This window comes from Herpailurus yagouaroundi, unplaced genomic scaffold, assembly GCF_014898765.1.
Source record: "Herpailurus yagouaroundi ecotype Mexico unplaced genomic scaffold, PumYag 160, whole genome shotgun sequence".
Lineage (NCBI taxonomy): Eukaryota > Metazoa > Chordata > Mammalia > Carnivora > Felidae > Herpailurus > Herpailurus yagouaroundi.
Window position 1 is genome coordinate 46,481,866 of NW_024412401.1, and position 27,461 is coordinate 46,509,326.

The window sequence follows — 27,461 nt, forward strand, 5'->3', positions numbered from 1 at the left end:
TATTAAATTTCTAGAAAAAGTCATTTTTTTTACCAGGAAAAGCTCTCATTTAGAAATGACGTCAGGTAGGTGCCATGATCATTATTCCCTTCACACAAAGGCCTAGAATAACTCAATAATAACCTGCCTAAGATTTAACCCAGGGGCTGACTACAAATCCAGATTCTTCCACTCCTCCATGCTGCCTCTCTGCATCATTGGAACAAACTTTAGCCATTCTAAGCATGACTATTTCCGAAATGCACTAGACCATGAAGCCCTTGAGGATAGGGTTTTATTCACAGCTGAATCCCCAGGGCCAGCACAGACCGAGAACGAATGAAGAAAAAAAAAAAAACAAACAAACAAAATGAATGGAGCGAGTAGAAGGAAGTGAAGAGAGTAGGAAGAGGCGCCTGAGGCCTTTCCCCCTTGCCCACAAGCAAGCATCCATGCTGGGGAGGGTCAATGAGCATCCAAGTGTCACAGGAGAGAATACAGCACTTGGGTGGCTCTTGGTAACTGGAAAAAAGAAATTAGTGTGTAAAGAGGAAGTCCTGAATATGGATTTTCATCCTAGGATTCAAGACCATAGAAGGGGTTCCGTGAAAACCCTGTAAAACTTTATAAGGACATCCCTAAAACACTTTGTTGAAAATAGTTCCTGGAGCTTTCAGCAGATTTTCAAAGGATTCCCATCACCCCAAAGCTTAGCCCCACAAAGTATTAAAATTGGAGAAGATATATCTTGAGAGAGCAGAGTAGGGAAGACCAGGAATCCTGGTGCTCGGTGGGGGGGGGGGGGGGGCTGTGTTCAAGTCATGCCCTCCGGCAGCCACTCCACATTCGTCATGTCACTGCTGACCTTCAGGTCAGTGCTGTCATCTGTAATTTACATAGTTGCCAAAAGAACTAAATCAGACGATGAGTGTTGACAGCATTAAGGCAGGATATGTCCTCTCTACCTGGTCGCACACCAAGTGCGTATGCTATACAACAATAAACCATGAGCAGGAGATGGTACAGAACCACTGAAGGAAATACAATGGAGGTAACAGCTGCTGTTATTTTCCCTGAAACTATTCTCTTCTTAAGTCATCTAAGAGGAAAGATCCGGAAACACCCTCTTTTTCCAGAGCGTATACTACAAAGCCTCATTCTAAATCAAGCTAAAAGTTAATACACATACTTTAGACAAGATTTTGAGGTAAAAGAAGTTGAGTTGTATTTTCATAGGCATAGCAAAACAAAAGAAATTCTAAAATGCTATGACACCAACTGAAAGAAGAAAACATGGATTCTGTCTCAAAACTAGTCCACAGAGAATCCTTTTCGGATCCTCCCAGATATATCCTCTGAAGCTGCTGCTTTGACATCATAATTACAAAATGGTGTAAGGGCCATGAAGTCACAAACAGATGAAGAATCAGAGAACAAACATCAAGAAACAATCTTTTACTCGCTAAAGACCTTAAATGATAGGAAAATACCTTCAGAAAACAAAGATTCTAAGTTAGAGTGAAATTAATGAAAAAGTAGTATTTAATTTTTTAACTATACCATTTGCATTAAAAGCCAACAACAACAACAACAACAAAAACAGGAAAGAAATATTTAGGTATAAATGTAAGAAAATCTGTATGAGAATTGAATGCTGAAAATCTCCAAATACCAAAGAAAGAAATTAATTCAGTCCTAAATAGATGGAGAGATGTACCGTGTTCATGGAAGACTCAAACACTGTTAAAATGCCAAATCTCACAAACTGATTTGTACATTCAACTCAATATTAATCCAAATCCCAGTGGATTTATGCAATAAGGCAAAAGAACTAGAGTAACAAGCACAATTCTTTTAAAAAAACACAACTAGAAGAACCGTGCTGATTTCAAGACTTACTATAAAGCTACAGTAATCAAGACAGTATGGTATTGACAGACACAATGACCAGTGAGACAGGATAGAGTTCATAAACAAACCCATCCAAATATAGTTCATTTTGACAAAGACATAAAGGTAATTCAATAAAGATGAACTTTTCAAAAAATGGTGCTGTAACAACTAGACATCCAGATGCAAAAATCAAAAACACCAAAAAATCTCAACCTCATACCCTAAAAAAAAAAAAAAAAAAACCAAAAAAACAACTCAAAATGGATCACAGATCCAAATGTAAACTATAAAACCACACAAAATTCCCAAAAATAAAACACAGGAGAAAATCTTTGTGGCCTTGAGGAAGGCCAATAGTTCTTAGATGTGACACTAAAAGCATGATCTAAAAAGACTGATGTGTTAATAAACCTTCCCAAGATGATAATCCTTTGCTTTGTGAAATAACCCTGAGAGAATGAATAGACAAGCCACAGAAAGAAAATATTTGCAAATTTTAACTGACAAAAGGTTTGTATCAAGAACACTTTAAAAACTCTTAAAACTTAACAATAGATGAACAAACCAATTTTTTTAAATGGGCAAGACATTTGAATAGACGCTACCAAAAATGATACACAGATGGCAAATAAGCCATAAAAAGATGCTGAAAATCACTAGTCATTAAGGAAATGCAAATGAAAGCCACAACAGATCCCACTAATACCTAACAGAATAAAAAGTAAAAAAAAAAAAAAAAAAAAAAAGTGACAATACCAAATGCTGGTGAAGATGTGGAGCAACTGGAACTCTCATATGTTGCTGGTAGAGATGCAAAATGATGCAGCCATTTTGGGGAAACAGTTTGGCAGTTTCTTGTAAGGTGGAACATAGAGTCAGCATATGACCCAGCAATCCCACTCCTAGATGTTTACCCAAGAGAAACAAAAACTTGTGTTCACACAGAAATCTGTATGCAAATGTATGTAACAGTCTTCTTCATAATCACAAAAACTGGAAACAACCCAAAAGCCCTTCAATAATGAATGGATAAACAAACTGTGGTTACATCCATACAATGGAATGCCTATTCAATGATAAAAAGGAATGAGTCACTGATATGCACACCACATAGATGTATCTCAAACGCATTTTGCTATGTGAAAGAAACCAGTCCCCAAAAGAAACAGATCATATGATTACGTTTTAGTGGCACTTCAGAAAAAGCAAAAATCAGGATGGAGAACAGATCAGTCATCATCAGGGGTTAGGAACAGGAGGAGGATTTGACTATAACAGGCAACACAAGGAAATTTGGGAGGGAATTTGGAATTGTCTGCATCTTGACTGCAGTTTAGATATAGGCCTATGCACTTGTCAAACTTTAAAACTGTACATTAAAGAAGTGAATTTTATTGTATGTAAACTGAACAATTTTTAAATTAGTCATATAGTATCTACTTTTTAATTTTATTATTATTATTTCTAAATTTACAACCAAGTTAGTTAACATATAGCAACAATGATTTCAGGAGTAGATTCCTTAGTGTCCCTTACACATTTAGCCCATCCCCCCCTCCCATAACCCCTCCAGCAACCCTCTGTTTGTTTTCTATATTTAAGAGTCTCTTACATTTTGTCCCTCTCCCTGCTTTTATATTTCTTTTGCTTCCCTTCCCTTATGTTCATCTGTTTTATACCTTAAAGTCCTCATGAGTGAAGTCATATGATATTTGTCTTTCTCTGACTAATTTCGTTTAGCGTAATACCCTCTAGTTCCATCCATGTAGCCACAAATGACAAGATTTCATTATTTTTGATTGCCAATATTCCATTGTGTGTATGTATGCATGTGTGTATACATGTATATATAGTGTGTGCATGTGTGTGTACATACATACACGTATATATACATACACACATGCGCGCGCGTGCACACACACACACACACCTACCACATCTTCTTTATCCATTCATCCATCAATGAACATTTGGGCTCTTTCCATACTTTGGCTATTGTCGATAGCACTGCTATAAACATTGGGGTGCATGTGCCACTTTGAAACAGCACACCTGTATCCTGTGGAAAAATACCTCCTAGTGCAATTGCTGGGTCATAGGGTAGTTCTATTTTTACTTTTTTGAGGAACCTCCATACTATTTTTCAAAGTGGCTACACCAGTTTGCACTCCCACCAGCGGTGCAAAAGAGATTCTCTTTCTTCACATCCTCCCAACATCTGTTGTTGTCTGAGGTTGTTAATGCTAGCCATTCTGACAGGCATGAGGTGCTATCTCAGTGTGGTTTTGATTTGTATTTCCCTGATAATGAATGATGTGGAGCATTTTTTCACATGTCAGTTGGCCATCTGGATGTCTTCTTTGGAGAAGTGTCTATTCATGTCTTTTGCCCATTTCTTCACTGGGTTATTTGCTTTTTGGGTGTTGAATTTGATTAAGTTCTTTATAGATTTTGGATACTAACCCTTTATCTGATATGTCGTTTGCAAATATCTTCTCCCATTCCATCGGTTGCCTTTTAGTTTTGCTGATTGTTTCCTTCGCTGTGCAGAAGATTTTATCTTGATGAGGTCCCAATAGTTCATTTTTGCTTTCGTTTCCCTTGCCTCTGGAGGCGTGTTAAGTAAGAAGTTGCTGCGGCCAAGGTCAAAGAGGTTTTTGCCTTCTTTCTCCTCTACGATTTTGATGGCTTCCTGTCTTACGTTTAGGTCTTTCATCCATTTTGAGTTTATTTTTGTGTACTGGTGTAAGAAAGTGGTACAGGTTCATTTTTCTGCAAGTTGCTGTCCAGTTTTCCCAGCACCATTTGCTGAAGAAACTCTTTATTCCATTAGATATTCTTTCCTGCTTTGTCAAAAATTAGTTGAACATCCTTTTGTGGGTCCATTTTTGGGTTCTTTATTCTGTTTCACTGATCTGAGTGTCTGTTTTTGTGCCAATACCATACTGTCTTGATGATTACAGCTTTGTAATACAGCTTGACGTCCAGGGTTGTGATTCCTCCAGCCTTGGTTTTCTTTTCAGGATTGCTTTGGCTATTCAGGGTCTTTTCTGGTTCCATACAAATTTTAGGATTGTTTATTCTAGCTCTGTAAAGAATGCTGGTGCTATTTTGAGAGGGATTGCAGTATCTCTTAATTTTAAAAGGAAATAGATTTAAACTTCTCTAATATCCTTATTTGATCAAGTTTGTTTAGAAATGCAGGCTCTAGGGGCACATGGGTGGCTCAATCGGTTAAGCATCCAACTTCGGCTCAGGTCATGATCTAGCGGTGGTTTGTGAGTTCGAGCCCCGAGCCGGGCTCTGTGCCAACAGATCAGAGCCTGGAGCCTGCTTCGGATTCTGTGTCTCCATCTTTCTCTGCCCCGCCCCCACTTGTGCTCTCTTGGTCTCTCTCAAAAATAAATAAACATTAAAAATTTTTAAAAAGAAATGCAGGTTCTAGAATCAGAAGAATCCTGTCATTTTTTTTAGTTGTATCACTTTAGGCAAACTACTTAATCTCTCCAAGTCTCAGTTTCTTCATCTGTACAATGGAGACCATAGCACCCTCTCCTAAGGTCCTTATAAGGATTAAATGAGAAGTGGCAAGTGCATGGAAAGCATTCAGCAAATATCAAGTATTTAATAAATATGAGCTGTTATTGAATTTGTATGCATATTTTAGCAAGTTTTTTAAGTTATGGAAATAAAGGATGTTGCATTCACTCAAAAACCAGAACTACTTTAAGGTTATAAGGCTATATAATATGATACCTGAAAAACCAAAAGAACTCAGTTCTTCAGAGGAAATTGTTTAAAATACACAGATGACAACCATTTACACAGTCATCTAATATTCTGTGTTTTTCTTAGCAGTGTTCAACATTACAACTGATTGGTTATGTGTCTTCCAATCAGACCCCTGGGCCTCCAGTGGCATATCCAGACCTATAGACACCTAATAATTGTCTCCTTAACCTAACTCTGGTAAGTCAGAAAGTATGGGGTGGGGGCAACAGAGAAGAGTCAAATGCATACAGGTTTTAGAATCAGATGAGCTAGGTTCAAATACTGACACTATTAGTTAATAACTAACATTAATTTATTAGCTAATAACTAATGTCCAAGGCTCCTTTTCCTCTTCTATAAAATGAAAATACAGTTTCCCTTGCCGGACTGTCGTGAAGACAGAATGGGACCATGTTCATCACCATACCAAGCACTCAGTTCCCCCCCCCAAAAAAGGCTTGCTTCTACCTCTATGGCAAATTTCTATCTCATTCTCTTATATTAACACATCCAAAACATGGCGTGGGAAAAATTTTTAAGTAATAAAAATTAAAAGCCATATTAGATTTCCAGTTGATCACCAGGTAAAACTTGTATAGGGATCAATACTACAAAGTTGTATCATGTTATTTTTTTGATACTCATAACAATCCTTTGAAGGACTTATTATATGTCCTTCATATAATGAAGGTATATAAGGTATGTCCTTCATACCTTATATAATGAAGGTTCTCATTATATAGATGAGGAAAAGAAGTCCAGAAAAGTGAGGATATGCTTATGGAGATGTAGCTTAAAAAAACAAAAGCTGGGACTTGAACCTTCTGAGTTTATATTCTTGGCTTTTTTTTTTTTTTAATGTTTATTTTATTTTTGACAGAGAGAGAGCACGCATGCACATGAGTAGGGGAGGGACAGAGAGAGAGGGAGTTACAGAATCCCAAGCAGGCTCCAGGCTCTGAGATGTCAGCACAGAGCCCAATGTGGGGTCTGAACTCACGAACCGTGAGATCATGACCTGAGCCGAAGTTGGACACTCAACCAACAAGTTAGCCAGGCACCCCTATTCTGGGCTTTTCAACCCAGGAGAATCAAGGAACAAATAAAAAGATACAGCCATCTAAAGGCTCAGTGACCTTCCCAGTATTAACCAGTTGATGAAAATTAAAATAGTCCAATTGCTACTATGATCACTTCTCAATGCTCTACACCTGTCAATCCAGGGAGGCATACATAGTTACCAGAGTCCCTACTATTTACCAGGCACTCTGCTGATTTGCAAATACCGTCTCAAACAACAACACCTTGAGGCAAATCTTTATGTCTGAATTTCAGAGATGGAGGAAAATGGTTTCAAGTGGTTAGATAACTTAACAAAGATCATAAGCTGTCAAGTGGGGGGCTGGGAAGCAAACACAAACCCATCTGATTCCAAAGCTCCCGTTCTGCCCACTATACCACAGTGCTCACTTCCGGAAGCTTTAGGATGCTATTATGATTTTTAAATTTACAAAGGGGCCAACTTCATGATTTCCTTACATCACCTTCACTGCATACACAAGCACTGAATATTCGCCTGAACATCTAGACATTATCCTTTCAAAATAGTAAGCGTTGAGATGTATTTCCTTTAGAGAAGTTTTTATTATTAACCAAGAATTCAGAATTGCCAAAGCAACATCTACCTTTTAGAAAAATCACTGAAGGCAGTTAGACTGCACCTTCTCCATAGGTACTCAGACCTAGACATACAGTTCTATCGAGAGGCAAAATTCCTCACAATAAGTAAACACACCAATAGCAATTTTGTCTTAGTTGAGGCTGACGGCACGAATAAATGAAAAGAAGGTCTTCAGTAAGTGTTTGAGAACAGGACCTGTGAGCTTGGAAGGGCTAACATTATCATTTCCATTTAACAGAGGGAGAAAAATCCAGCATCTTAACCAAAGTCACACAGCCCATGAGTCTAAGCAGAGTCTAGATCAAAGGTCTTGACTGTTCTTATGCAGTGGTCTTCTCTTACTACATCAGGGTTTCAGGCTAGGTCATGTTATGTTGTTGCAAGGAGAAAGTCCCTTGCTCTCTTCGTTCCTCCAGGGAGAGCTGTCAGGGGGAACAGATGATGACAACATAAAGCCACTGTTTCTACCTACTTTAAAAAAAAATGGATGAGGTCTCATATTTAATGTTCCATCTAAAAGTTACGGAAATGCTAATAATCAAATGCAACTTTAAAAGTTTTAAACACTGCCACACATTAGCAAGAATGTACTAAAATTTCTATAATCCCTCTGATCATGAATCTCAAACACATTCATGGGAATAAGGAAATCATCCAGGAAATGTGCATCACGGCAATAAAGCTCTAATAAGCTCATTGGAACTTAATAAGATGGTGTGATTTAAAAAAAAAAAAAGATCACAGGGGCACCTGGGTGGCTCGGTTAAGCGACTGATTCTTGATTTTGGCTCAAGTCATGATCTAGGGGTTCATGAGACCGAGCCCCACATCGGGTTCCATGCTAACAGTGCACACCCTGCTTGAGAGCCTCTCTCTCTGCCCCCTCCCACATCCGCATGCACATGCTCTATCAAAAACAAATAAATTTTTTTAAAGTTATAGAATATTTGAGTCTTTTTTTTTTTCAACGTTTATTTATTTTTGGGACAGAGAGAGACAGAGCATGAACGGGCGAGGGGCAGAGAGAGAGGGAGACACAGAATCGGAAACAGGCTCCAGGCTCTGAGCCATCAGCCCAGAGCCCAACGCGGGGCTCGAACTCACGGACCACGAGATCGTGACCTGGCCGAAGTCGGACGCTTAACCGACTGCACCACCCAGGCGCCCCAGAATATTTGAGTCTTAAGGGATGATGACAACTATGTAGTCCAACTCCTTCATTTTACAGTTGAGGATGATACTGGTCCCATGTCACCTGGCCTATTAGTGCTACATGTATGAAACTTGAACCTGGATATTAAACCTAATCTTTTCTATACATATTAAAATGCTGCCAACGAAGACTGCCTTAATTGATTAAGATCAGTAGTCCCGCATTGGCACTTAAAGTACAGAATGTCAATATAATTTATTCAGCATTTTTAAGACAATTTTGTTAAAGCCAATGAGGAGACCTAAAGCAGCACAGTAGTTAATCCTGCCTGAGTTAGGATTATAATTATATTAGGTTTGAATTAGTGTTGGCATCTAATATGGAAAACATTTAAAAAATTTTTAATTTAACCTTGAATTGAACTCAGTCCTGAAAGGGCAGCCCACCATAGAATTGAGTAATTTGAATGAAATTTCCTAAGGAAACCTAGTTGTGTTTGGAAGAAACATAACAGAAGCAAAGATTTTTGTGTGCATCCCTTGATCTTTAAAATAGGAGTACGTGACAACAGGACATCCTCTCTCCAACCTCTGAAAACAAATTTCTAACCCCACTCTCTTCAGGGGACTTAGCAGCCATTGGAGCACTTCAAAGGGGGCCAAGGGGGCCAACAATGGATTGGTGTAAATTATGAGCAATTCCCATCCTTTGAAAATACTTTGAAAACAATAGTCTTAAAACAAATACACCTGACTTCCAAGTAAGTAAATAGACTGCCATTTGGTAGCTGTTATTGAAATTTACCATTTACACTTGAAGCTATTATGTAACCAAAAAACACAAATATCCCTCTGGGAAATTTACATGAGAAAATTCTTTCAAAGACCATATAAAAGAGTCCATGAGTTTAATGATCTTAGCTGAGAAAACTTCCTATAAGAATAAGAAATTGAAGTAAGAGGAACAATACCCAGAATGAAAAGCGCTGAACATATTAACATTTATCAGGGGACTCGTAAACAGCATTTGTTAAAGAGGATTTTAAGATTAATAGCTAAAATGAAATGAAATTTAATACATATTTAACCTAATCTATATGTTTATTTGTTACACAGGATTTCAAAAACAGTCACTAAATGGAACTTACAACCCTAAACAATTGTTTGCGGATTCTCCTTTTACAGAGTAAAAACCTGAAGATAAATAATCATCACAAAACTGCGCATTGCTGACATCTGGGCCAGATTACATCAAACACTGCATTTCTGTTCAACATAGCGCAAGAGAATAAAAAATTTTTTCCCAATTTAAACCTGTCCCTAGAGCCATAAAGAATGAAAATCTGCCGAGTCAACAGCTTCTGGGTTTGTGTGTGCGTACATGTGCATGTGCGTGTGAGTGAGTGGGGGGTGATGTTTTTGTTTGCTTGCTTGCTTTTCATTTTTTGCTTCATGCATTTGCAATACATCTATGTACTTTTCTCTCCCAACCCCCCTGCCCCCGCTGCCCCACCATTTGTTGGCTACATAATGCTCTGAAAACTTGTACTCTGATTTATTATGGAACAAGCCTCATATGCTAAAATGCCAAAAGAATTGGCTCCTGGCTCAGAAACCATTTGAAGGACACCAGTAACTTTTGTTAAGGCTATTGTTTTATAGTTAAATACCATTCAGAGCAACTTGAACTGGATGGACCTTTCTGCTATCAAAGAGAGCAATTCAGTGGGTTGCCTGGGATTTGGCTGGCAGGCCATCCTAATATTTATCTGGGGACAACCTTCACCTTTGGCTAGAAAATACTAACACAGAGCTTGAAATTGACCAAAGTAAGGAAAGTAAATATCATGGAAAAGGCTTAATCTGGATTTGCTGTGGCTATTGACGGAAATGATGGAACCCATAAGACTTTGTTATAACATGTTCATGTGTGTGTGCGCGCACACATATGTACAAAAGCAGCTAAAGATACTTAGTATGGCTTTTAGCTAGAATCTAACATTCCAGCCTTTACCTCAGTCTACAAATGTTTTCAAAAATAAAATCTAAAGGACCCAATCTGTTGTCCTCCCATACTCTCAAAAACACTGCCAACCACTCTGACTTTAGTGTTGCTTTTCACTAGCAAAAGGTAGGAGAAAAGGAATTTGTGAATTTTCAGAGCTGACTTAAGTTTTAAGTAATTATCTTGCAGACACTAGGCCAGGCAGTGCAGTTAGGGAGTATGACAGCCTAGCCCAAAACTAGGAGAAGAGGGAGGGAAAAAAACAGGCACACCCTAGGCTTTGTTCCTAAGCTTCGGGATTCCTTATTTTCTCATTAAGAATAAATTCTAAGGCATTTATCATTCCTAAGCTCTACAACTAACTTCCTATACTAAATAAAGATAATCTTCAGATATAATAAAGCTAAGGGGGGGGGCAGACTTTAAAGCATCTGGAGTGACAAATTGAGAAAAGAAATGTGGTAACCCATGGAAAAATCTCAGTCCGGCTTAGATCTGACTTGTAGCTGAAAGTTATCTCAAGTCTTCAGGTCCTACTCTTTGAGATGATGAACTCATACTATCATTTTTAATGAGAGGCTCATATCTGCCTTTGATGTGTGAAAGACACTCCCAGCTGGAGGAGAGTACAAGAAAGATCTAAAATATTTGCTTCAGCTGCAAAGAGCTATTAATGAAAGTTTAGAAAATGAGGTAGCATTAGAGAGGCAAATCTTTAGAAAAAAAGATGACATACTCTCATCTTATGAACTCTTGGGCGGGGGGCAGGGGGGAGAGGGAATATTCCAGTAAAATGAAATCTGAAAAATAATCTTCCCTTCTCTACACACCAGAATTCCTCACCCTCCTCCACCTTGTCCAGAGCACATTCTTAATCCCCTGGTATGTAGGAGACAGAAAATGGGCTTCCTATAATTTGCTATTCACGCAAAACACCAAGAGTGAGACTCACACAATAAATACAGAGGTTATGAAACCCAATGGATTCATCAGCTCAAATGGAGGAGACTTTTAGAATTCTTATAAAGCAACTTTTAAGTGTGTTTAAGAAAGAGATAATTTATAGTGAATTCCCATACGAAGGGGAACTCAACACAAATTTGAAGAATTCTACATAATTCTCTGTACTGCTTAATGTTCTGAGATTACTATCATTTTTTTGTCAAAAAAGCAATCAAACATAGAATCTGGCTTTCTTAATCACCTATTAATCTATCTAAATATCTTGTCTAACAACATAATCTATTCTTAGTATGGTAAGCAACCATTAAACAATTTCCACAGTCCACTAAAGACTTTTTTCAATTTAATGCAAGTAATAACTATTTGTTGTATTGACATGTTTATAAAATACTACAAAGTGAAATATCACTCTGATTCACCGTATTACACAAGAGCTGCCTAAGGCAAGAAAGTATATGGAAAAACCATCTACTTCTGTCTTTGGTACGGAAATCTACACAAATCGCAGCATTTAAATTTTCCAATACATATATGAAACACAGACAAAGATGCAATCAGTAATGTCATGAAAAGGGGCTCTGTAACGATTTTCTATGTAGAGTCTGGGACATTTTCAATCATTCTTAGCTGGTCTACAGAGTAACTACATTCCCTGAATGAGCAGTGAGAGTCACAGAGGCAGCAAAGTATTTGAGACCTTTTCATTGGATTCCCTTTGATAGAAGGAAAAGAGAAGCAGATGATGAAAATATAAGTTCCTTTCTGGAAAAAAAAAAAATCCACATTACTAACTCCCAAACTAGATGTTTTATATTACATTTTTACCTGTATGTTAACAACTTTACAAAGTAGGTCTCATTATCTTTATTTTATAGATATGGGAAATGAGGATCAGAAAAGTGTTCTGATTTGTCACATGGCTAAGAAGTCAGAACTTGAGTCTAGTTCTGACTAAATCTAAAAGCTTTTCTTTAGAACTTTAGGTGACTCAACATGAGAGCATCATCTATCTTCTGTGGGAGGAATAAATGCTTTAAGGTAAGGGTGGTGAGGAAGGGAAACTGAGACTGGGAAATAACTTATTTCACCCACTTTATTCATTCAACAAATACTTACACAGCGTCTTCAGATCAGGTACATGTGAGTGTTCTCTCTTAACTACATCTGAACTCTTGTGAAGTCTCTAGGAAATCATATAATTTCTCTTTCCAGAGTTGTCATGTTCCTAAGGCCTATGTGCCATTGATTCCTAGGCCAACATGACATCCCCTTTCTCCCCCTCACACATGCCTGGCTGAAATCACACCAAACCTCAGCAGCTTTTAGAAGTGATGGGGTTTGCTAGAGCATTTGTGTTAAAAATAACAATTTCCACAGCATAACGGAAAAGAAGTATTATTTCCCAACCACCAAAATTTAACAAATGGTTAAGTAGAGAGAGAGAGAGAGAGAGAGAGAGAGAAAGAGAGAGAGAGAGAGAGAGAGAGAAAGAGAGAGAGAGAGAAAGAGAGAGAGAGAGAGACTGATGGATATGACTGTGTATCTCAGGATGACAGCTGATAACTAAGATAGATTCCCTACCCACCATCAACATGTTGCAGTATTAAAATAAATAAACTTTGTAAGCAGAATAACTGTTTCCTCTTTTTAGTAGGATTAACTTACTCATTTTTCAACGCATTTTATTTGCCTCCCTGTCTTCAAATTCAGATAATGTAGTCTTTGGATTAAAGACAAGAACTAGGAAAAATACTGGTTTTTTAATTAAGATGCTGGTTTGCAGAGGCAGCCAATTGTGTAAGGCCTGTTTTTAGGATCCTTTTTGATAGAGAGCTTAACCTCTCCATGCCTCAGTTTCCTCAATAAGTAAAATGAAGAGATACTCTGGCTGCCCCTTCAGCTTCAGTTTTAGAAACTAAAATCTGTCACGTAAAGCTCCTGAGTGGGGGAGGGGTACCACTCAGCACTAACAATTCTCCAATCTCAGTTGCAAACTCTTACTCTGTATCTGAGCAACACAACACAGATGAAAAGAAGATTAAACCAAGGGTTTGGAGGGGGAGAAGGGAAAAGCTAGGCCTAACACCACTGAAAAGAAAGGGCAGTTTTCTTTTCCTCCCTCATATGGAGAGAGAATCCAGAGTTGTCCCAGCCAGAACACTAGGAAGACATGTCCAATTCAGGCCAGAGTGTGGCTTTTGGAGTGAAGGGGTATCGCAACGCTCTGGAGTTCAGTCTCCCCTGCACATACACAAACACAAGTGCACAGCGCCCCAACGCTGTTTGTCCCCTCGGCCTCAGAGCCCTGCCAGTTGGCAAACCCAAGCCAGGAAGTTGTCAATTCCAATTGCGTTTAAGGCCATGTAGTCCTATTAAAGAAGCCTTGCTGGTTAAGGGGCGTCCTCTGTTTCCAAAGCATGGGAAAAAAAAAAAAAAAAAAAAAGGCGCTCTGCTTAGATTGGAGCTGGCAACTTTCACTGACTAGAGTTTTCAAGGAGCTATGAATGAGTTTAACAAAGGAGGTCTGTGGCTAGTTTCTGGCTGAAGTCCATGTCAACAGTTTTTAAGGTCACAGGCCACACTAACTAACATTTATTCCCAGCAGACCCTGTTCTAAACACAAGCTGTAAGTAGTACAAATTTGGAATTTCTCTGTAATCCCTTGAGATATTCCTGATCCTTCCACATGTTTCTGCCCAATTAAAAACAATTCTCACTTTGCACCACAAGAGAGGCCGAGCTCAGCGATCTCAGTCCATCCTTAGGGTAGATGAACAAAAACCTGGCAAATCAAAGGGCTCGAGTGGGGAAGGGAAGGAATTCAGCTGGATCACACTGAAAAGTGCAGACAGCTCCCCAGGGGCTCAGTTTGTGAAAGAATAAAACGGGTTATGACAGAGATCCTGAGGCCATAAAAAGCAGGTTTGAGGCACGCATTGGGAATAGGCTCCTAGTCCCTTTACACAAATAAGATAGAAATTTCTGAGAAAATTAAAAGGTCAACTAGGTGACTGGAGAATAGCAATAATCTATGGGACAGATGCTAAATATCCCGCTGTGAAATTAATACAATCATTTCTCAGTTAAGACGAACTCTAACTCACTTTTAACATTTTTGAATCAAGATGCTTCTTGAAAGCAAGGAAAAGCCATTTTCACATCAACGGTACATTTCATAACTGATGGTCGTTATTTTTTAACTTTTTAACATCCATTTATTTATTTAATGTTTGTTTATTTCTGAGACAGACAGAGACAGAGCATGAGTGGGGGAGGGGCAGAGAGAGAGGGAGACACAGAATCCATGGTGGGCTCCAGGCTCTGAGCTGTCAGCGCAGAGCCCTATGTGGGGCTCAAACTCAGGAGCCGTGTGATCATGACCTGAGCCAACGTCAGAAGCTTAACCAACTGAGCCACCCACCCAGGTGTCCCTTGATGGTGGTATTTTAAATCTTGCAAGGCAACACAGGAATAATGACTTTGGATTGAACATCAAAAATCTCACTTAATCCTCACGCTGCCATGGGAACTATCTTTTATTCTGCAGACCAGGAAACAGGCTCAAAAAGGTGATATGACCTGCTTACATTCTAGTAAGTGGTAGAATCAACATTTGAACACAGGTCTTCCTAGGGCTCAAGTCTATACCAAAAACTCAGGGGGAGAAAAAACCCACTACAGCATTATAGTCATCCATTGGGTACTTAAAGCACTACTGTTTGTAGCATTCTGTATTTGAAATCATGTGCTATATGATGGTAGATATCATTTTTCCAAGTTAAAAAAAAAATCTGTAAACTGTGGTACGAAGAACATTTGGATTGGGTATGACGAGAGAGACATAAAAGAAGAAAATTTTTTAAAGACAAAAAAAGAAGAAAATTAGAATCCTCATAATTCTATTACCTAATTATTCTTATTGTTAATACTTTGTTACCAAATCAACCCATCGCTTTTCTAAAAATTTCTTACAAAACACAGATCATACCATAATTCATCTCTTGCTTCTCCTGCATAACATTGTCCAAAATGTTCTCTAAGTCATTAATCACCAAAATAACATCATTTTGATGGCTATATTGTAGCTATCGCCTCTCCACAAATGGTTTCTAATTTTTCATTCTACATGCTAATAAGCATCCTCATGCATGTTTCTGTACATATATTCCTGAGTTTTCCTTAGGAACAGAATCTCAAAAGTGGGAATAATTGAAGGGTTTTGAATATATACTGCCAACTGTTTTCTAAGAATGCCGAACCTTTTTATACCCTCAGCCACAAGTTTGTAAATGCCTACCTCATGGCCACCAAGTGTCATCTTTATGTTGACACGACCAGGTTCATGTAGACTTGGTTGTGTACATGCCCACACAAACCTCACCTATGCCAAAGACATGTATGTTACAACTGGCCTAACCTTCTAGCAATAACTCTAGCACTGTGTAATACTGGAAGGTGCCAACAACTGCCCTGCCAACATCTTTGCTTATATTAGCTCTAATCCTCACCAAAAGAGTGGATAGGAGGAAATTAAGATTCAAAAAGAGTAAATGGGGCACCCAAAAGCCCACACCCACACTGGCAGCACTAGGATTTAAGCCCTGTACAGACCGCTGACCATGCTCTTAAGGCCCCACCACCTCATGGCTCATTTTACCTTTCAGGGACGGTTGACCTTCCTCTCACCTCCCCAGGGACTGCCTCCTTCTCTAGAAACGCCTCTTTAGACAATGAGGTCAATGAAGAAGGACAGTCCCTGGATCTCACAGGCTTTGAGAAAGGAAAGAGCATGTTGCACGTCTTTAAAAAGCAGGATGTAAGCAGCAGCGTGGGACTATGGCGACTCTCATACACAGCTGACAGAACCATAAGATTCTAACGCCGCTTCAGAAAACAATTTGGCATTATCCAATAAAATTGAAGATACACGTACCCTATGACATAGCCATTCGGCTCCTAGGTTTACACGCCAAAAAACCTAGTGTCTGTACACAGCGAGCTACCTGTTCAAGAATGTTCATTAAAGCCATGAACCGGAAACAGCCCAAATGGACACTTACAATTGCATGCTCAAACACAATGCGGAATGCTAGATAGCAAAGAAAACAAGCTACAACTATAAGCAACAGCATGGTTGAATCTCAAAAGTGTTCAGCAAAAGAAATATCTTACCAATTCCAAACTGTAGAATTCATTCATACAGATTTCAAAAACCAGACAAAACTATACCAACATTATTTAGGAATACATACGCAGCTGAAAAAAATTATTCTGGGGTACAGATTTCTTACAGGAGGATTACATGGATATTTGCTATATAATTATTAGTGTGTACTTAGTGTATGTGTGTGCATATATATAAATATGTATATATTTATGTGTACGTGTGTGTGTGTGTACGTATGTAAACTCAATGCACTTTCCTATTTGCAGGTTATATTTCACAATTTACAAAAGGAAGGCACAAGGTTGTAATTAAACATAGTAAATACAATATATAAAGAGCTTTATCAAGTGTTCACTATTTAATCTCCTACCACAATATTCTGAGTTAGTATTATCCTCAATTCACCACTAAAGTAACAGAGACAAAAATGAGTGACAGATAAGTAAAAAACATGTTTATTATAAATGCAATTCTTAAGAAGATTTTTTTTTTTTAACTCATGCAGCGCAAGTGTTTTCTATCACAACACAGGGACTGAAATCAAGGAAAGGACAAGTTCAGGGAGGAGCTCCACCATATGAAAGTTAAACTACCTCTTCAAATAAAAAGATCTAAAATTATAATACTTGGAGATATATATAACTGGGAAATATTAGTGAATAGTAAAAAAAAAAAAACAAAAAAAAAACAAGTAAAAAAACAAGTATAGTCTCCAGTGGTCAGGAAACATTGGTTATCTTTAATGAGGATGATCAACATTTGGTATACTTTCTTTTTAATTTTTTTTAATGTTTATTTATTTTTGAAAGACAAAGCACAAGCAACAGAGGAACAGAGAGAGAGGGAGACACAGAATCTGAAGCAGGGTCCAGGCTCCGAGCTGTCAGTGCAGAACCCAATGCGGAGCTTGAACCCACAAACCGCAAGATCATGACCTGAGCTGAAGTCAGACGCTTAACAGATTGAGCCACACAGGCGCCTCTAGTATACTTTCTTATACTAATAAAAAGGAGAAAGTACAAACTAAAAATTTCTCTAAAATTGGTATCCAAAATTCATTTTTTTTTTTTAAGCAGAGGGGACCATAAAAATCCTAACTTAGCAGAATCCTAACTAGACACTAGGAAATATACTTTCCTAGAGTCTTTGGGCTTGGAGTTGTTTTTGCTTGCAGTAGCTTTTTGTTTTTTGCTTTTTATTCCCCCAAAGACTTCTTGCTTTCCTATGGGACTATATTTTAAAAAAAGAAAAAAAAAGGAAACCAGTAATTAAGAGCTCAGGCAAAAAAGTACAGGGCACTAAATTTCACCCAACTCCGTTTTCCATCACACTTTTTAAATAAGGTTTTTTTTTTAATCTGAAGTTTTTTAGAGCCAAGGATTTTTTTGCCGCATTTTGGGCTCATTAATACAAATAAAGAGCTAGTTAAAATACCAGACTGAATAAATGAACAATGGGACAATTAACCCCACATACAAAGCTCCACCCACTTTACTTCAAAGGCATCTGAAATAGAATGGATTAGAAACCCTAAACGATGCCTCTCAGAATTAATTTTATAATAAATATTGCTTTGTGTTATAGATAAGGGATTAAAAAGCTCCAGAGTAGCAGCCTAACACCTGTGAACTGAGTTAAAGGGCAACTGACCTTGGCTGTACTGAAGACTGCCAATAGTTTCATGACCCATGTCTAGGAAATAAAAATCTAGGCAATTTCCACTGCATACTAGAATGCAGAACTTAATTTTGCCTACAATGTTTAAAACTTCCGTACACTTTTACATAAAGTCTTGAGATATGTGTAATTAGTTCTCATTCAGAACGTATTGCTATCTAACTTTAAAAGTATTCCCTTTATGCCACATTACTGTTTTTGCCATTCACAATACAACTCATACTGATGAAAAGGATTAAAGACGTAAATGTACAAAGTGAAATATGGAAAGGAAAAGTAAACTAAGTACATTATTTACCACCTGATTTAATGAACACTTTGATACTATTTCCATACTTTTATGTTCATTGTTTTCAGAAGCTAAGAACTCTCTTCCCTATCGAGAATCTGGTAATATCTCACATGTGAAGGCAAAAAGTAGTTGAGGGCTTTTGGGTTGTTTGGGTTGTTTTTACGGAATTACCAAAGTAATTAGCGCAATGACAAATTCACTACAGCAAATGCATTTTTTAAAAGAACATAAGTCTTGACAAAAAATACTTTCTCAGATTTTACTAAGAGCTTTCTTCCCTTGTAAATCAGCCTCACACAAAGTACACAGTCAAAAACATTCCCAGGAAAGAACATTTAACGATATGCAAAGATGCTTACAATATACTAAGTGAAAAGGCTAGGTACAAAGCTCCACCTACAGCATGATCCCATGCAAGGAACAAAACACCTCTAGTCACTATTAGAGTCATGGGATGATAAACTCCTTCTCTCACTTCTGTAAGGTTTTCTAAATTCCTCTAATGAGGAAGTATATCTTCACAGTCTCATAAAACAACATCCTAAAAATCAATGGCTCATAAGTGATTACGAGAATTGCGGCATCTTCAAACTTTAGATGGCACAATGATTTTTCTGTTTGACATGATATAAAGAGGTACACAATTATCTCAGTCTTCTGGAGCTTCTCCACGAGGGACAAATGCTAGGCTTCCCACTGCTTCTAAACTGATCACTGGAAGGGCCAGACAACCTAAATTCAGACTCCTCTTTGTATTCACAAATCTAACTTGCTCTTAAAATAAGAGTGCAGCTTAGATCCAAAGGGCAATTTTAGGTGTGAAGCATATTGAGTTATTTTCCTTTCCACTTCCTGCCCAGTGAAAAGCAAAGATAAGGCTCAAATAAATGCCTTCTGCTTGTTGTTGCTGTTATAGGAAAGTGGTTTGCTTGCAAGGGGAGGGGGTTGGGGGTGGGGGTCCAAAAAAATTGCTGACACTCAAACTCCACCAAAAAGCATCAATTGGCTTCTCCTATAGAATGTTTTCCAACTCCCAAAAAGAGTCCCAAAAAGAATTCATGTGGAATTCTTAAGACTCTTTCTTTCAGAAGGCAGGCTCAGTTTTACTGGTTTTCCATTCAAACAGACTTTGCATCAGATTTAAACAGAGCGGATCATTTTCTTTACTCTATAATCATATGGTTGGATTGTTCACATAGACTGCAATGATGCTGGCCAAAAGGCAACGTGACTCCTTGATGCTAACTGGAGGTTATGGAGTCTTAAAAAAACTTTAGGTCCAGGTGGCCTTGGCCTTATTCTCCTGAGTTGGAAGAATCATTGCCATATCCTGGACAAACTCTGGACTGGAGTGGGAGTGGGGGGCAAAAGATTGCTATTAGCCAGCTAAAGAACTTGGCACAACAATCTCTCTTCAGGTCTCAGTTTCATTATTTATAAAATGAGGGTGGGCTGTATGTAGTATACTGATTTTTGCAAGCTCACCTCTGAAATCCTGGAGCAGCGGCAAACTACCCATCATGGCTCTTTTAACTAAATGTACACAGACAAAAAAACTTTTGAAACTCATAATGGTTGCTCTGGTGGCAAGAAAATAAAATTTGAAACTTTGAATCAGAGCCAAAAGGAAGTTATGAGAAATAAGCCCAAAGCTGTTGAGCGCATGAGCTTTGGGTTGGATTCTGGGTTCCAAACCAAATTCCCTCACTTACTCCTTCCTGGTGAGATCTTGGCCAAGTCACACGGCAACTCTTTCGGTCTCAATCCCTACTTCTCTATAATGGACATAATTTCATCAAGTTGCAATAAGAATGAGAATTATATAAGCCACCTGCCTTATTAAATAAATGCTAACAAATGATCATTCCTACCCCCGCCCCTGCTCCTTTCCAAATCCTCTGTAATGAGTTCTCCTGACTTAGTCTATCCATCTACGAAATGGTATAACAACACTAACCGTCAGCAGTAGCTGGTGGAGGTGGCAAGATGAGTGACATATGGGGGAAACTAACGAAAGAACCAAAGTGCACTCCTGGAGTTCCTACTTAGGGTGGTTTCACTTGCTGCCCTATGGTAAGCTTTGTGATCATTAAGACAAGGAAATGTTCTGCTTTCAAAACAGATCAACAAGGGGCGCCTGGGTGGCTCAGCCGGTTAAGCGGCCGACTTCGGCTCAGGTCATGATCTCGAGGTCCGTGAGTTCGAGCCCCGAGTCGGGCTCTGTGCTGACAGCTCAGAGCCTGGAGCCTGTTTCAGATTCTGTGTCTCCCTCTCTCTGACCCTCCCGCGTTCATGCTCTGTCTCTCTCTGTCTCAAAAATAAATAAACGTTTAAAAAAAAAAAAAATTCAGAACAGATCAACAAAATACCGTGTCTCTTGTCATTTCCAACTCATTCAGTCCCAAAAGGAGAAATTTCTTGTAGCCAAAGTCTTGAAATTTCAAATACCCACAATGCTGGGCTCAGGTTGCTTGAGGGAAGGCTGAGCCAGGCTGGGGTCCTTTGAAAAGGACCAGGAGGAGAAAAGAAGCTTCCTCCTACAGTGGACAGCCCTGAGGCTGGCCGCTGCTAGAGAAGATACACCTGTCCTTCCAACTGCCCAGCTTCCCAGCCCTCAAACAGCAGGCTCTGCTTGGACAGTAAGAGCAGTTTCGTTTATGTCCCTTTCTTCTCTTCAAAGGTGACTTTTTTTTAAAACTGTACAGCTTGTTACTATTGTTGAATTGTGGCTCCCCAGAGGATTATACGTTTCTAAGCATGGAGGCATCTGTGTGGCAATAAAATGTGCAACATTCCCCAACCAGTACATTTTTTTTAATTAAGAAAAAAAAAAGTTATCACATCCCACAAAATGATGTCCTGATGAACACATTCCCCGTGCAGGCCTTTCAAAATACTGAAGATGTCAGAAAGGGTCCTGAGGCTACTAAACCAGAGCCTTCACAGGACCCAAGCCATGGGTTCAATTCCTGACAGATCCACAACGGGTGGAATTATAATCTGCCATAGCAACTGGGTCTTCTCCCAGCTGACCATTCAGAAGACAACACTGTACCCTACCATACTTTTAAGGGGGAGAAATTAAGAAGAAATCAAACAGCTCCAGAGAGATGGAAACACTTGAAAAGCAGAGGAAAGTTCTCTGTTAAATAGTATGAAAGATCCAGGTTTCCCAAATGGTATTTAAGGCATTGGGAAGAAAGGCTGATTTCTCCCAGAGGGGCCCCAGCTTTGATGCCCAAACTGCCCTCAAACATCAGGCTGTGTAGTTTTGTATAGCAGGGTACCCTCAGGCGAGACAACCATAAATAGCTTAAAACAAGAATAGGAGATTCCATCTGTTTCTGGAATATTTCAGCAGCACCTGCTTTCAAGGTAAAAATCTGGGAGCCGTCCCCACTGCCTTCCTTCCCGACTCCCTTCCCCACCCCCCATACACTTATTTTAAACCAAAGCAGCTAACACACAATCCATCCAAAAGGTTTCTGCCACCGCACCTGCTTAAGGAAAGAGTCCTTTGATTTTTCTCCTGAACTATATGTCTTGTTTTAAAAACACTAGAACAGTTAGGGGGAGAAACCAAAGTGCTTAAAACCACACTATTTTATTACTTCTAGCTTCTTTTTTCTCTGTGAAAACTGAGCTCTTCTGTGTTTATAGTAGAAATGAGTACAATTCAGATGAAAAAGGACGCAATAGTTGTTCCTGCCATTAAGTCAGAAAGTATTCCAGAAGGAAGATGGGTTATCACTTAACACAGTTAATGTTGAAACACAAGCCCATATGCCAATCTGCATGGAAAGGACAGTAATTCCCCAGCAAGGTCCCAGAAATGTATTTCGTTGTTATAGTTTAAAACAAACAAACAACTAAAGTTGAGGCTTAAAACTTCTCATCTAAATCAGAGTGCTACCCCCAAGGTGATGTGCAGCAACCCTTCTAACACTATCCAGAAAATCCCAAGCATGTGTAAATACCAGTTACATGTATAAAAAGCCACTTTCCTTTTGGTCTATAAACATCCATATTTCTAACGCCTGCCCTATCATCTGAGCATGCTCCATTTGCTATGGGGTAAATCCAAATTCTTGAGCATGTCCCACAAGGGCTTTCTCAACCTGGCCCCAAGACATTTATGGTATCGTCCCCTACCATCACATCAGTATTCCATCTTGCTATATCCTTCATTTCTCTGGGCCTTACATGTCAGTTCTCACTGCCTAGAAAGCTCTTCTCCAATTCTCCTCCAGACCAACCCCCAGTGATTCTGTAAGACCTAGTTTAACTGGAAACCGTCAGCAACACTTTCTCTGATTCCAAGCCAGAGATGGGCACTGCCTAATCAGTGACCCCAAAGAACCTCGCACATACATATTTTTGATTTAAATAGCACTTATCACAGCATATTTTCCTTGTTTACATAGTCCCTTCCCAAAGACTTAGTGGCTCCTAGGACAGTAAGCGTAGCCGAACCGAAACAGGAGAGGAAGTAACAAAATCAGAGGTGGTCTGGGAACGGTGCACCCAGAAGCATATTAAGTTCTAAATTTGGTAAAGGACCAAAAGTATATATTGTTTTCAGTTTGTAAGACCAACTTTAAAAGTTCAGCTCATCAAAATCTTGAATGATATATGAACATGATATCTGAAAGGTTCTTATAGAGAACTGGGGAGAGATCTTTACCTCTGTATCAAGGGAACTTGAAGTGAATAAAAAGCCAAAGACCAAGTGTTACACATTGTTCACCCCTGGTTTATACTACCTACTAAAATACTCATTAATTGAAGAAAAATCTTACATGTTAAACTAAAAAAAAATTTTAGATCCTGTCTTGATGAAACAAGTTATTTCTTCCCAAAATGTATAATAGGGACTGAACAGTTTGATATAGGTACTAAGGCAGTTACTCAGGGGCGTCTGGGTGGCTCAGTCTGTTAAATGCCCAACTTTGGCTCAGGTCATGATCTTATAGTTCATGGGTTCAAGCCCCACGTCAGGCTCTGTGATAACAGCTCAGAGCCTAGAGCCTGCTTTGGATTCTGTGTCTCCCTCTCTCTCTGTCCCTCCTCCACTGGCTCTGTCTCTGTCTCTCTCAAAAATAAACAAACATTAAAAAAAAAAAAAAAGCTACTCAAACTTTCTCAAGAGCTTAAATAAGATTCCCATACATAAGAAAATTGTAGAACACAAATATGAACCTGGACCACTTTCTTACACCATATACAAAAATAAACTCAAAATGGATGAAAGACCTAAATGTAAGACAGGAAGCCATCAAAAGCCTCGAGGAGAAAGCAGGCAAAAACCTCTTTGACCTCGGCCGCAGCAACTTCTTACTCAACATGCCTCCAGAGGCAAGGGAAACAAAAGCAAAAATAAACTCATCAAAATAAAAGGCTTCTGCACAGCGAAGGAAACAAACAGCAAAACTAAAAGGCAACTGACGGAATGGGAGAAGATACTTGCAAAGGAAATATCAGATAAAGGGTTAGTATCCAAAATCTATAAAGAACTTATTAAACTCAACACGCAGAAAGCAAATAATCCAGTGAAGAAATGGGCAAAAGACATGAATAGACACTTCTCCAAAGAAGACATCCAGATGGCCAAACGACACATGAAAAGATGCTCAACATCACTCATCATCAGGAAAATACAAATCAAAACCGCAATGAAATACCACCTCACCCCTGTCAGAATGGCTAACATTAACAACTCAGGCAACAACAGATGTTGGCGAGGATGTGGAGAAAGAGGATCTCTTTTGCATTGTTGGTGGGAATGCAAGCTGGTGCAGCCACTCTGGAAAACAGTATGGAGGTTCCTCAAAAAATTAAAAATAGAACTACCCTACGACCCAGCAATTGCACTACTAGGTATTTATCCAAGGGATACAGGTATGTTGTTTCGAAGGGGCACATGCACCCCCATGTTTATAGCAGCACTATCGACAATAGCCAAAGGATGGAAAGAGCCCAAATGTCCATCGATGGACGAATGGATAAAGAAGATGTGGTATATATATATACAATACAGTATTACTCAACAATCAACAAGAATGAAATCCTGTCATTTGCAACTACATGGATGGAACTAGAGGGTATTATGCTAAGCAAAATTAGTCAGAGAAAGACAAATAGCATATGACTTCACTCATATGAGGACTTTAAGATACAAAACAGATGAACATAAGGGAAGGGAAGCAAAAATAATATAAAAACAGGAAGGGGGACAAAAACATAAGAGACTCTTAAATATGGAGAACAAACAGAAGGTTACTGGAGGGATGGTGGGAGGGGGGATGGGCTAAACAGGTAAGGGGCATTAAGGAATGTACTCCTGAAATCATTGTTGCACTATATGGTAACTAACTTGGATGTAAATTTAAAAATAATTAATTAAATAAAAAATTTTTGTTAAAAAGCTCCTTTTGGGGCTTCTGGGTGGCTCAGTTGGTTAAGCAACCAGCTTCAGCTCAGGTCACAATCTCACGGTTCATGAGTTCAAGCCTCGAGTCAGGCTCTGTGCTGACAGCTTGGAGCCTGGAGCCTGATTTGGATTCTATGTCTCCCTCTCCCTCTGTTCCTCCCCCACTTGCACTCTGTCTCTCTCTCAAAAATAAATAAAGATTTGAAAAAAATTTAAAAAGCTCCTTTATAAAAAGCAAAAAATTTAATTATTATGTGACATATCTCCCATAATCCACACCCACAAACAACACAGTTTTGGCTTTGAACTCTTATGCTCCTTCTGTTTCTCCACAACCAGAAGTTGGCTATAAATAACACATTTCATTACAGTTTTAGCCTTGATGAAACATGTGCCATTTGGACAAGTCGGAAGTCATGAAAAAAGTATGGTTCTAGGTCACTTTATGATACTTGAAGGATTTCAGAGGTAAATGCTTATACCATAACAGACTCAGCTGGTGCTACCTGAAAATGCTAATTCTGTCTCACATTCCTGGGTTTATAATGAAGAAGGACGAACTTACCCATATCTATTGCTCTCTAGCTGTGCTTTTCTAATTCTTTTAATGTTTATTTTTGAGAGAGAGACAAAGAGAGAGAGAGAGTGACAGAGAGACAGAGGGGGAGCAAGGGAGGGACAGAGAGAGAGGGAGACACAATCCGAAACAGGCTCCAGGCTCTGAGCTGTCAGCACAGAGCCCGATGCAGGGCTCAAACTCACGAGCCATGAGATCACGACCTCAGCCAAAGTCAGATGCTTAACCGACGGAGCCACCCAGGTACCCCCATCCCCAGCTGTGCTTTTAATCCAGTATTGACTACCATCCAGCAAATAGTTAAATAATATTATGGCGAATCTCAAGGAAAAGTAAAATGCCTAAATATAAAGAACTAGTCAACCGTGGGACAAAATAATGCATTTGAACTTTACAAACCATGGTATTTGTGTTAATGAGACTTGTTCATACCCTAGCACAACTACATTTCTGTCAAGGTTAGCTGGTGACAGAATTAAACCTGTGTTAAAAATAAACACAGGGCTTATTCATCAGGAATTCTTTCCTTCATGAAACAAGTATTACTAAGTGCCTACTATGCATAGCCATTACTCTATACGTTGGGTATATTTGGGAACAAAACAGATAAAAACTCCCAGGCTTCATGGAGCTTATATTCTAGGGGGAAGGAAGAGACAACACTTCTAACAATGGACCCAATAACTTATATTGTATGACAGGTCTCTAAGAACCTTTCATTGTGAAATTAAGTTTAAAGTTTCTAATACTGATGGCCTAGTCCTTTACGGACTTTATGGACACAATGCCTGTCATTCAACACTAGATCTCCACAGTGAGATTCAAGAGTACCTCTTGTAACTAACAGAAATAAGTCTGGGAGTATGAACCACATCTCTCTACTACTGTGTTTCACACTTTCTCTTGAACTGGTGTCCCATGAGGCCTGTCCTGTCACTCAGAGCCTTCAGTGTCCTATTCTTGCATTCAAGTGGAATACATCTCCGTGTCTGAAGGCCATGCACACAGTATGTTGGCCAACGACTGCACTAAGTGCTGGAGATACAAAGTTGCTTAAGACACTATCTTTACCCTTAAGGAGTTCATTTTATTTTATTTTTTTTAATTTTTTTTTTCAACGTGTATTTATTTATTTGGGACAGAGAGAGACAGAGCATGAACGGGGGAGGGGCAGAGAGAGAGGGAGACACAGAGTTGGAAACAGGCTCCAGGCTCCGAGCCATCAGCCCAGAGCCTGACGCGGGGCTCAAACTCACGGACCGCGAGATCGTGACCTGGCTGAAGTCGGACGCTCAACCGACTGCGCCACCCAGGCGCCCCTCGGAGTTCATTTTAGAGGAAGAGGAGGAAGAGGTAAAAGGATGATCCAGGCTTATGAGCATGTAACTGAAGTATGCAAAGCATGCTAGGTGCCCCCAGAGGTGAGGATGATTACTTCTGCCTGGAAAAGGCTGCTGTGGGTGGATGGATAAAGGTGTGAAGGCAGAAAGGCCCAGAGACTCATATGGGCCAGGAAGCACATGAGCTTGGGAGAGCAGTCAGAGAGGGAGCGATCCTAAGAAGCCAAATCCTAGAACAGTGGAGACTATGTCTGCACAAGACACAATCACTGGGAGCTACCCAGCCCTCCCCACCATGAGAAGAAATGGAGAGCACAAGTAGAGGTGGCTCATGAGCACACGAGCTAGAGCACCGGGCACACTGCGAACAGACACTGGACCTCAAGGCACTGGTGAACTAAAGGGAAAGCATCTATTGCTGGTGAGGATGTGGAAAAACAGGAACCCTCTTGCACTGTTGGTGGGAATGAAAACTGGGGCAGCCTCTCTGGAAAACAGTGTGGAGGTTCCTCAAAAAGTTAAAAATAGAACTAC

General features: G+C 39.3%; 1 protein-coding gene across 16 annotated transcripts in view; it reads right to left on the minus strand.

The window, feature by feature from the left end:
* Positions 1–27,461, minus strand: part of DENND1A (DENN domain containing 1A) — a 511,997-nt gene that overhangs the window by 313,677 nt on the left and 170,859 nt on the right. Inside the window, exon 1 of one of the 16 annotated variants that reach the window (XM_040482272.1) lies at positions 1,169–1,188. The exons of the other annotated variants lie outside the window; for them this stretch is intronic. The gene's annotated coding sequence lies outside the window, so the exon portion shown is untranslated. Of the gene's footprint in view, positions 1–1,168; positions 1,189–27,461 lie in introns of those variants that run through there. 16 annotated transcript variants of the gene reach the window in all.